Below are 10889 nucleotides of genomic sequence, written 5' to 3' on the forward strand. Positions count from 1 at the left end.
TTTGGACTAGTCTTTCTCTTCATAAGGGGATTCTCAGCAAGGCTTTTATTCTTTACAAAGATATTCCCTAAAAAGGATTTAAACAATGATGCTGGCCAGCTTCCCTGTTCCCTACACAGTTTTGTGGCAGTTGGACAGAGCAACTGCCATTCACTAAGTGCTTTTTAAAATAAATATATCCCTGAGAATCCTGTATAAAAGAAATGGACTAGTCCAATACCTGTCACTTCTGTCAGATTTCTACTATCTACTGTAAGTGACAGCAACATAGGAGAAGAGTAACTTATGGCTCATTTTACTCTGGAAAAAAATGTACTTCTTATTTGTATATGTTTGCACATATTTCAAATTTTACAGTTTTTCTCTGTAGTGCCCCTTTAAACTTCTTGCACCAGAAAAGGATCAAGATAAAATAGGGCCCAAGGGAAGGTACTAGCCTTCGCTTTTCCATAGTCTTTTCTGTAAGCTGAGGTGGTAGAATAGTAAGAAAATGTGGCAGCTGGGCCCCTTGATGCTCACTAGGTCCCAGGCAGTTGCCGAGGATGCCTTTTGGATGATCCTGTGCCAGATGGTGTAGTCCTGTCCTGTGATCCAGAAGATTAAATCCCTGTGAGCATAGAGGAGGTTTTGGAAGGTGGGTGGTACAGCAGTGATAATTAGGGATTAATACCTAATATGTCAGCGCTGCGTAATATGTTGGCGCTTTACAAATACAACAAATAAGGAAAAATAATGGAAATGGTTATTAAATGTTTATTTACAAGAGCCAATATCCATAAACGTATGCTGTATATACAATTCCTTGGAATGTTGGACAGCCTATTTGGCAAATTGATATTGTGATTGGGCTAGAAATAAAAGTGCTCATTCATTTATTTGTAGGATGAAATACACAGTTTTATCGGCTAGGGTCAAACAGGAAATTTGGGCACTTGCAGTAAATGGACAATTTGGGGGCCACCATTGGCTGGTTAAGGTTAGGTTGCAGGAAGGGGGGAGGGGGGGGGTTACGGATAGGCATCAGGAAGTGGGATTTTAAGGCGAGGTTCCAGGTGATGCAGGTTCGTCTGTCTCCCCTGTAGGATTCTATTACGCACTTCCCAATTTTCCTTCCAGGAGCTAGAGCCCAAATGGAGAAGCAAGAAATGAAGAACAGAGTCACAACAGGGAAGACAGACGGACCTGTATTGCCTGGAATTTGGAGGAGGCGAGTGTGTATCTGTCCCCACTACCTCTGTTACACTGTAGGGGGAGCGTGCAGGGGCTCTGGCTGGCAGCCACACTATTTAGTGGGATTTGAGTGGGGCACTTATGGGCCCCTACAGATGCTGGGGCCCTGGGGCAATTGCCTCCTTTGCCCCTATGGTATTGCCGGCCCTGATCAGGCATTGGAGAGGGGTGAGTTCAGTGTGAGTGTAGGGTTAGGTTTAGCTGTAGTAAGGGCAACGGTAATTTTTAACAATATTTTACTAACAAACACTAACACTAAAATACTGGTAAATGCTACTGCTATTCTACTATTGGCTATATCACAATGTCCAAACTTCCTGGATTCTTTATTTCACGTACGCATCTAGGAATTTGTGTAGGCATCTTTCACCCTATAGAGCTTTACATCCGATAAATGTGCTTCCCGCTTTATCAGCTGTCGGTGCCCAGATCATTGTAGATCGGCCATTTCTCAAAATGACTAACCAATCAGCTTCAACCTTATGAAGTAAAGGCCCTCCAATTAGAATATCTCAGCTGATCATGAGACTCTCCCCAAAGCTACAGCAGCCAGCAAGTTGTCCTCGCGGCTGCTGTCAAGTTTGCGCTATATAAAAAAATAGAGAGAAAAATAATGGATGTAAAATTGATGTGTGTGTTTGCGGCCCGTAGAAGCGTGACCGCGTCTCCAGAGACCACATCGATTGTTTGCCTCTGTATAAATAACACATCACTCATGCATTAATAAGCAATAAAATGCTACAAATGTGAAAAAGAGACATCCGTAAGAAATTCGTTTGGCAAAAGTATCACATCTGACGGGAGCGCGGCGCACATTATGTGAGATCCCGCTCTGCTATATTGCCATTTAGAGGCAAACCTCCCGTGACACAAATCAATATGTTATTAGAGTGAATAAACATCCAAATGAACTTTAACACAGACAATTACACCTTTGGCCACAATTCCCTTTGCACCAAAGTGTTTGAAGGTCGAAGTCTACATCATCTTCGGGTTATTAAAGTTATTTACAAAACAACACTTCCCTTTGTCCCGGACACGTCGTCTGGAATCTTATATAGACATTATTTCACGACACACATTCAAGGTACAGGCATGCTTTCCTTATAATAAAAAAACAAAACTAATTATAGAAAAAGAAAAATACTGTTTAGTATACTATGGATTAAATAGGAATAGTAATAATAATAATAATTAAAAAAAATAATTCACAGATAAGAAACCCCAGGTGAAAAAAAAAAAAAAAAAAACAAGATTAGATAAATTGCATCTCTCCTACTTCTAAAAAAAATATATTTTTCTTTAGAAACCTGCAGTTTGATTTTCTGCACATCAGCCAAGACAATAATGTTTAAAATTGTAAAATTTAAAATATATGCAAACAGACAAATAAGAAGTCCATTTTTTCCAGAGTAAAATGAGCCATAAATTACTTTTCTCCCATGTTGCTGTCACTTACAGTAGGCAGTAGAAATCTGACAGAAGTGACAGGTTTTGGACTAGTCCATCTCTTCATAGGGGATTCTCAGCAAGGCTTTTATCTTTTATAAAGACATTCCCTAAAAAGGACTGAAACAATGATGCTGGCCAGCTTCCCTGCTCGCTACACAGTTTTTTGGCAGTTGGACAGAGCAACTGCCATTCACTAAGTGCTTTTGAAAATAAATAAATCCCTGAGAATCCCCTATGAAGAAATGGACTAGTCCAAAACCTGTCACTTCTGTAAGATTTCTACTATCTCCTGTAAATTACAGAAACATAGGAGAAAAGTAATTTATGGCTCATTTTACTCTGGGAAAACGTACTTTTTATTTGTATATGTTTGCATATATTTTAAATTTTACAGTTTTTAGCCATAGTGCCCCTTTAATGTTGTATTGTCTCATGTGCTGACACAGTCCGTCAGTGTTCCAGAAGCTAAACTAAATAAATTATTTACTTTTTTTATCTATCCCCAGCTCTCAGAACTCCAGGAAAGAGTTTTCTAGCTCATCAGTGAGGGTTACGCTATAGTCCAACTTAGTCCAGACTTGAGAGAAACTTTCACTTGAATACTTAAGGGCTCATCCACACTACAGAACGTATGCACAAATGCGATTTCGTGCATGCGCTGCCAACGCACAGCAATCACACAGAATGCACGTTGTTGTACGCTAAAGCACAGACATAGGCAGCTGTACCCATCGGGGAAAAGTATGCGTTGTGCATTACAATGATCCCAGATGCGTTACAACGTAACACATGGGAACGCACACCTGTAGTGTGAATGGTAACATGGAAGTCTATGAACTTTCATGTTGCCATATGAATCTTACACTATGTGCGTTGCGTCAAAACTGACAGCGCAGCACATAGTGTGAATGAGCCCTAAATGTTAACTCCTTCAAGCAGAAAAATAAAAATAAAAGAACATAGCCTATCCTACCTTGCTGGGATTTGCTTGATCCATTCTTAAGATGCATACACAATTTTCATATTTCTGCATGAACTCAGAATTATTTATTATTTGCATCTCACCGACCCTCCTTAATATGTGCTACTGAGGCTACTTTTAACAATTATCTTGTTATAAGCTACGTTGTAAGCTACGTGGAAGTGGTCAAATTGGCTAATCCAGATTGGATGAGTGACCCAGGCTTAAAGGACCAATATTGCGGAAAAAAAGTAAAATACATGTAAACACAAACAAATAATAAGTACATTTTTCTTAGAGTAAAATGAGCCATAAATTACGTTTCTCTTATGTTGCTGTCACTTACAGTAGATCATAGAATCTGACAGAACCGACAGGTTTTAGTCTAGTCCATCTCTTCATGGGGGATTCTAAGGGTTTTGTTTATTTTCCAAAAGCACTTAGTAAATGACAGCTGCAGGGAGGCTGCCCAGCATCAATGTATAAATCAATTCATTTATGGCTTCTTTTACTATGGAAGAAACGTATTTCCTATTTGAATGTGTTTACAAGTATTTTAAATTTTACAATTTTCGCGATAGTGGCCCTTTATTAATAGAAATTATTGGGAATCATTTTGAAACATCACATACAAGTGTGTCCACTATATTCAGTTTCTAGAAACTTGTGAAATTAGGAAATGTTGAAAACGACCAAAGATTTTCAATCTTTCAAACACATTCAATCTTAATTGGCCAATTTGATCACTTCCATGTAGTACAAGATCCAACAGAATTTGATTATGATTTATGAATAGATTGTGAAGGTAAGCTCTCATACTGCATAGAAGTGGTAAAATCAGTCTATACATCTTTAAGCTGGCCATACACTGGCCCGATTTGCCGCCGTTTCGACAGCAGATTCGATCACTGGGATCGAATCTGCTGCCAATCGTTCGCGCTACACACCGAATTTCGATCCATTTCGTCCGATCCCGTCGATCGCTCCGTGCGGAAAATTACCGTCGATCGCCCGCGGGTAGGGAGCGCGTCGCTAGTGGCGTTCGAGTGCCCGACGACCGACGCAATAGAGCGGCAATACATTACCTGCTGCGCCGGCGCGACTACCCCCGGTCACCACTGCTCCGTGTCCGCGCTGGTCTCCGGCATGCTTCAGTTCCTCCTGCCCGGCAGGAAGTTTAAACAGTAGAGGGCGCTCTACTGTTTAAACTTCCTGCCGGGCAGGAAGAAGTAAAGCATGCTGGACCTGGAGACCAGAGCGCAGAAGACAGCGGAGACCTGGGGACTGGAGTCGCACCGGCGGAGCAGGTAATGTATGCGGGCATGCGGGCGGGGGGAGCGGCGGCAGCACCACCACCACCGCAACAGATTGATAACGGTTTCAGGCTGAAATCGGTTCACAATCGGTTTGCAGTAAAGGTAGCCATACGATCCCTCTCTGATCAGTTTCGATCAGAGAGGGATCTATTGGTCGAATCTGATGGCAAATCGACCAGTGTATGGCTACCTTTAGTGTTGACCTGCTCACCAGTTTGCTGCCAGTCATAGCCTTCTGCCTGATGTTTAACCACAGCTATTTGATACCCAAATTTATCTTCTGCCTGACCTACAGGAAACCTGTTTCCTGTAGGTCAGGCAGAACCTACAGAACAGACTTTATTATAACTACATGTTTGGTCCATAACTTTATATTTCACCTACTGGCCTGCTTGCTTGTTTGTCACCAATGACACATGGAGAGCCCTGGCCTGAAAAGGGCACATAGCCAACGGAGGCTCTTCTTAAATATCTGTATCCAAGGCGAACCTAAGGCAGAAAATTAGATACTTACCTAAGAAGCAGAAAGCTGTGTCCTCCTGGCCCCCACTGGCCTGGCTCGTGCATAAAGAGAAGCACAGTCATGATCTTCAGGAGGGTCTCAAGCAGTGGTGGTCAGAAGTAGTATCTAATTTGTTGCCCGAGGTTCACCTCAGGTGGCGCAGCCGCCCCTGTGCATTGTCAAGTGCACGGGATTGTCTCTCCTCCCCACTCCCTGGAAACAGAATGTATCATGAAGAAGTAGTCTCGTAATCGCAATGTGTCTGTATGGCACTTAGGCAAGAACTTTTGCCTGAGGAACAGAGTCCGGAACCCTGCGGGCGACAATCATAGGGTGTCTGCATACACCTTTACTGACTTACTTGGGTACCCCAAGGATAGAGAGTGTAAATCACAGGTTGTCTTGCAAACTTTGCCAGAATTTATTGCTGATAATTTATATTAGGTGGCAAAAGTTTATAACTGTCAGCTGGGTCACACCACAGCATAGCAAGAAATAATGAAAGGTTAGTGGCATAGGAGCACAATCAGGATCACATACTTACACCGAGAACTTTTTGCCTGGGGTTTATTACAAAAAAGTTCTCACTCAAAATGCTTGTATGCAACTACAACCGCACAGCTGATATTTCACATATCAGCAGTTCTCACTGTGCTTTGATGTCACCTAGTGGTGAGAAATGTAACATTTTGTCAACCATAGTACATTAGGCCTCACAGTGGTAAGAACATCATGAATACAGGGACTCTTTGGCCATACTTCCGATGGTTAGAGTGAGTAACTACAGGGGAGCAGCTCCTGCAATTGTGTGTGGGGAGGGGGGGGGGGGATTCGACTTTACTGTGATAAAGGGGTCCATCCTCCAGATCAGGTGCTTTTGTGGCTACTCTTGTTATGGGTGTAAAGATTATGATGCCCACACTTCTTCTATGACCCTTGCAAGATGGGCCCCCTGGTTGTGAGGGTCACCAAAGGTAGGCAAGGGAAAGGGTGTGAGCATCAAAGCTTTGCTGGGGGTCTCCATGATTTGTATCTACGCCCCGGTCGATGGCCAAGTCAAACTGTAATACCAGCCTTTCTTCTTCTAACCATCAAGATTACCCCTTGTAACATAATTGCCCTTAAAATGGGCAATCTTTCTTTCTTTCTATTTTAACTTCATTCCATGTTTAAATCAAAATTAATTTCTGGATTTTCTAGTGTTTCAATGATTATAAATCATTGGACAATAACATTTTCAATTAAAAAAGGTTTCACATGCCTAAGACGTTCCTAAGACCACTTCTTTTGGTCAATATTGCATGCCTCTCCATGGAGATGCTGAGCTAAGAGCGCTATGCTTTTTCGAATAATAAATTATTGAATCTCAGTTGAGTTTTCCTTAAGGTAACACCAACACTGGCCTTAGACTTTTTTTTATTGTTTCATACATAGTTGACGTGTCCATCCAGCAATGTTGCAGTGTACACCACTGCTGCGGGTATGTTAGATTTTATTTTTACATTCTTACCGGCAAATAAATATTTTTGATTGAAGAGTGATCACCCTCTGACTCCCGGAGGTCGGGTGGGTACAGTACTTCCCCACATGCACACACTGTGGTTTCCTAGATTATTATTTATATAGCACCAACATCTTCCACAGTGCGAATGAAAAGAGAAAAAAGCACTTGCACAAAATGCAGCAGGGGTGGATACTGCCACACTCTACTTACCTGCAGCGTGCTCCAATGGTAGATCACAATTTCAAACAGGAGAAAGGAAGGAGATGGGCACAGCTGCTAAAATACCCTTTATTGTGGCTGGGTTGACACAAAAAGCTTACAGCAGTGGGGGAAAGGACAAGTCTGACAGCTGTTTCGCAGGGACTAGCCATGCTTCATCAGAGACATCTTCCACAGTGCTGTACAGAGTATAATGTCTTGTCACTTAACTGTCCTTCAGAGGGACTCACAGTCTATTCCCTGCCACTGTCATATGGATGTATGTATGTATCGTAGTCTAGGGTTAATTTTTAGGGTGAAGCCAATTAACTTATCTGTACGTTTTTGGGATGTGGGAGGAAACCGGAGTGCCCAGAGGAAACCCACACAGACACGGGGCAATTACTGCACAAGTCGGTAATTTACCTCACTAGTCTATAATTCTAATTGTATGTGCAGTAACAGGTTTAGTGAATTGGAATTTGGAAAGGTGGTCGGTAAAATCAGCTTTTTTCAGCATTAGCGAACGTGGTAATTGTTTAGTGAATGCAGCCCCATGAGTTTTCACACCAGGTGACACCAACCCTAGCAACCCCTCTGTCCACATGGTAGACTTTGTTTTGAATGGACAAGCTTTTACCCACCTCTTATGCAGATTTTCCAGTTGACAAACCCGTTCTAGAAGAGTTTCTGAAGCAGGCACAGTAATTCCGTGTTTTGTTATGATCTTTTAAAAAAAAAAATATAACAATGTGAGTGGTTTTGGTCTTAAAACCCATTTCCATTAATCTAATAAAGGTAATCTTAGCTTGGGTGTATCACTGAGTATTCTACCTTTTTCTGGGGCATGTATCACTGTTATTCAAAGCAGATGATGAGGATGCATATCTTCAACACACACAGCGCAAAATATAATTTCTATAATGAATACATACACACACTAATTCAATCTACACTGATGAGGTTGGATAGAAAGAAAAAAAAAAATCACCTCTGCGTTGGTTAAAGCCTGGTACATTCCTCCAATTTTAATTGGCCAATCACTGACCAATTTTACCACATCTATGTAATATGAGTTTTTACCTACATAATCTGTTCATAGTATTAAAAATCTATTGACTCTCCTACTACATAGAGGTGGTAAGATTGCCCAATCATTAGCCAATAACAATTGAAGATGTGTACCAGGCTTAACCTCACTATCTAGTACAACTTCCAATACCCCAGTTGGCCATTGACCGACACAAACTGGAAGGGTTAGTGTGCACTCACACATCCAATGTTCATTGGCAAATTTGACCTTTTCTGATCAATATTCAACCACTTTTACCATTAACTGCAACACAGGAATGTCATAGCTTTTAACCACCCTGGCGTTCTGATAAGATCGCCAGGGAGGCTGCGGGAGGGTTTTTTTTTAATAAAAAAAAAACTATTTCATGCAGCCAACTGAAAGTTGGCTGCATGAAAGCCCACTAGATGGCGCTCCGGAGGCGTTCTTCCGATCGCCTCCGGCGCCCAGAATAAACAAGGAAGGCCGCAATGAGCGGCCTTCCTTGTTTTGCTTAGATCGTCGCCATAGCGACGAGCGGAGTGACGTCATCGACGTCAGCCGACGTCCTGACGTCTGCCGCCTCCGATCCAGCCCTTAGCGCTGGCCGGAACTATTTGTTCCGGCTGCGCAGGGCTCGGGCGGCTGGGGGGACCCTCTTTCGCCGCTGCTCGCGGCGGATCGCCGCAGAGCGGCGGCGATCAGGCAGCACACGCGGCTGGCAAAGTGCCGGCTGCGTGTGCTGCACTTTATTTCATGCAAATCGGCCCAGCAGGGCCTGAGCGGCAGCCTCCGGCGGTGATGGACGAGCTGAGCTCGTCCATACCGCCAGGCTGGTTAAAAGACCTTGATTACTGGATGAAACCTAATTTATTACAAATAGCGCATTTCTATATTATATTTATTATAGCTTTAGCTGTAGGACTTTCCTATGTGATCTGTATATGGGGAAGCTGCAATATCATTGGCATTAGGCTGTGGAGGTATGGAGAATATTTTATTTTAATCCATCTGAACTTCATGCTATTGCATCAGAGTGACAAATGCAGCCTTGTACAAAAGGAAAAAGAGAAGCATGCACCCTCCGTCATAACCTTCGTGCATTTATTGCAAATATTCACAGTATACATACTGTTACTGAGAGATCACATAAAAAGTTGTGTACCTTAGATGTTGTTCAGCAGGTTGCTAGTGTTGGAGGTGGGGGACAACGGTGGGCCTAGTGGCGGCTGTTTCGCGTCCACACGGATGCTTGGTCATGCTGCGTTCCCCAGAATTGGGGAGCACTTGTGCTCATTTAAGAGCGGAAAGGGCTGTGCCCGGTTTATATCTCATATGCGAGAAGAACATTGTGGGCTTACCATCAGATTCACAGGTTTGGAAAAGGTGGAATGCCCCAGGAGGGGTGGAGACAGGGACAAGATGCTCCTTAGGAAAGAAACAAGGCTCATTCTTCAAACCCTGGGTCCTCTAGGCCTCAATGATAAAATTGAACTAGCTTGTATGCTGGAACCTTGAGTGGACAATTTTAGACAAAGATGAGCCCTCTGCTATTAGATCTTTATAGATCCAACAAATACAGTGGTGTGAAAAACTATTTGCCCCCTTCCTGATTTCTTATTCTTTTGCATGTTTGTCACACCTAAATGTTTCTGCTCATCAAAAACCGTTAACTATTAGTCAAAGATAACCTAATTGAACACAAAATGCAGTTTTAAATGATGGTTTTTATTATTTAGTGAGAAAAAAAACCTCAAAATCTACATGGCCCTGTGTGAAAAAGTGATTGCCCCCCCTTGTTAAAAAATAACTTAAAGGTGGTTTATTACACCTGAGTTCAATTTCTGTAGTCACCCCCAGGCCTGATTACTGCCACACCTGTTTCAATCAAGAAATCACTTAAATAGGAGCTATCTGATACAGAGAAGTAGACCAAAAGCACCTCAAAAGCTAGACATCATGCCAAGATCCAAAGAAATTCAGGAACAAATGAGAACAAAAGTACTGTAATTGAAATCTATAAGTCTGGTAAAGGTTATAAAGCCATTTCTAAAGCTTTGGGACTCCAGCAAACCACAGTGAGAGCCATTATCCACAAATGGCAAAAACATGGAACAGTGATGAACCTTCCCAGGAGTGGCCGGCCGACCAAAATTACCCCAAGAGCGCAGAGAAAACTCATCCGAGAGGCTACAAAAGACCCCAGGACAACATCTAAAGAAATGCAGGCCTCACTTGCCTCAATTAAGGCCAGTGTTTATGACTCCACCATAAGAAAGAGACTGGGCAAAAACGGCCTGCATGGAAGATATCAAAGGCGCAAACCACTTTTAAGCAAAAAGAATATTAAGGCTCGTCTCAATTTTGCTAAAAAAAAATCTCAATGATTGCCAAGACTTTTGGGAAAACACCTTGTGGACCGACGAGACAAAAGTTGAACTTTTTGGAAGGTGCGTGTCCCGTTACATCTGGTGTAGAAGTAACACAGCATTTCAGCAGAAGAACATCATACCAACAGTAAAATATGGTGGTGGTAGTGTGATGGTCTGGGGTTGTTTTGCTGCTTCAGGACCTGGAATGCTGTGATAGATGGAACCATGAATTCTACTGTCTGCCAAAAAATCCTGAAGAAGAATGTCCGGCCGTCTGTTCGTCAACTCAAGCTGAAGCGATCT

The 10889-nt window shown here is 42.5% G+C and overlaps 1 protein-coding gene across 1 annotated transcript in view; it reads right to left on the reverse strand.

Moving 5' to 3' along the window:
* The window catches only part of ATP10B (ATPase phospholipid transporting 10B (putative)), a 312037-nt gene extending 304146 nt beyond the window's left edge, over positions 1–7891 (reverse strand). The window contains exon 1 of the mRNA XM_068277816.1: positions 7808–7891. The gene's annotated coding sequence lies outside the window, so the exon portion shown is untranslated. The remainder of the gene's footprint in view (positions 1–7807) is intronic.
* Positions 7892–10889: the final 2998 nt, after the last annotated feature.

The sequence above is a fragment of the Hyperolius riggenbachi genome, chromosome 3 (assembly GCF_040937935.1).
Source record: "Hyperolius riggenbachi isolate aHypRig1 chromosome 3, aHypRig1.pri, whole genome shotgun sequence".
NCBI classification, from domain to species: domain Eukaryota; kingdom Metazoa; phylum Chordata; class Amphibia; order Anura; family Hyperoliidae; genus Hyperolius; species Hyperolius riggenbachi.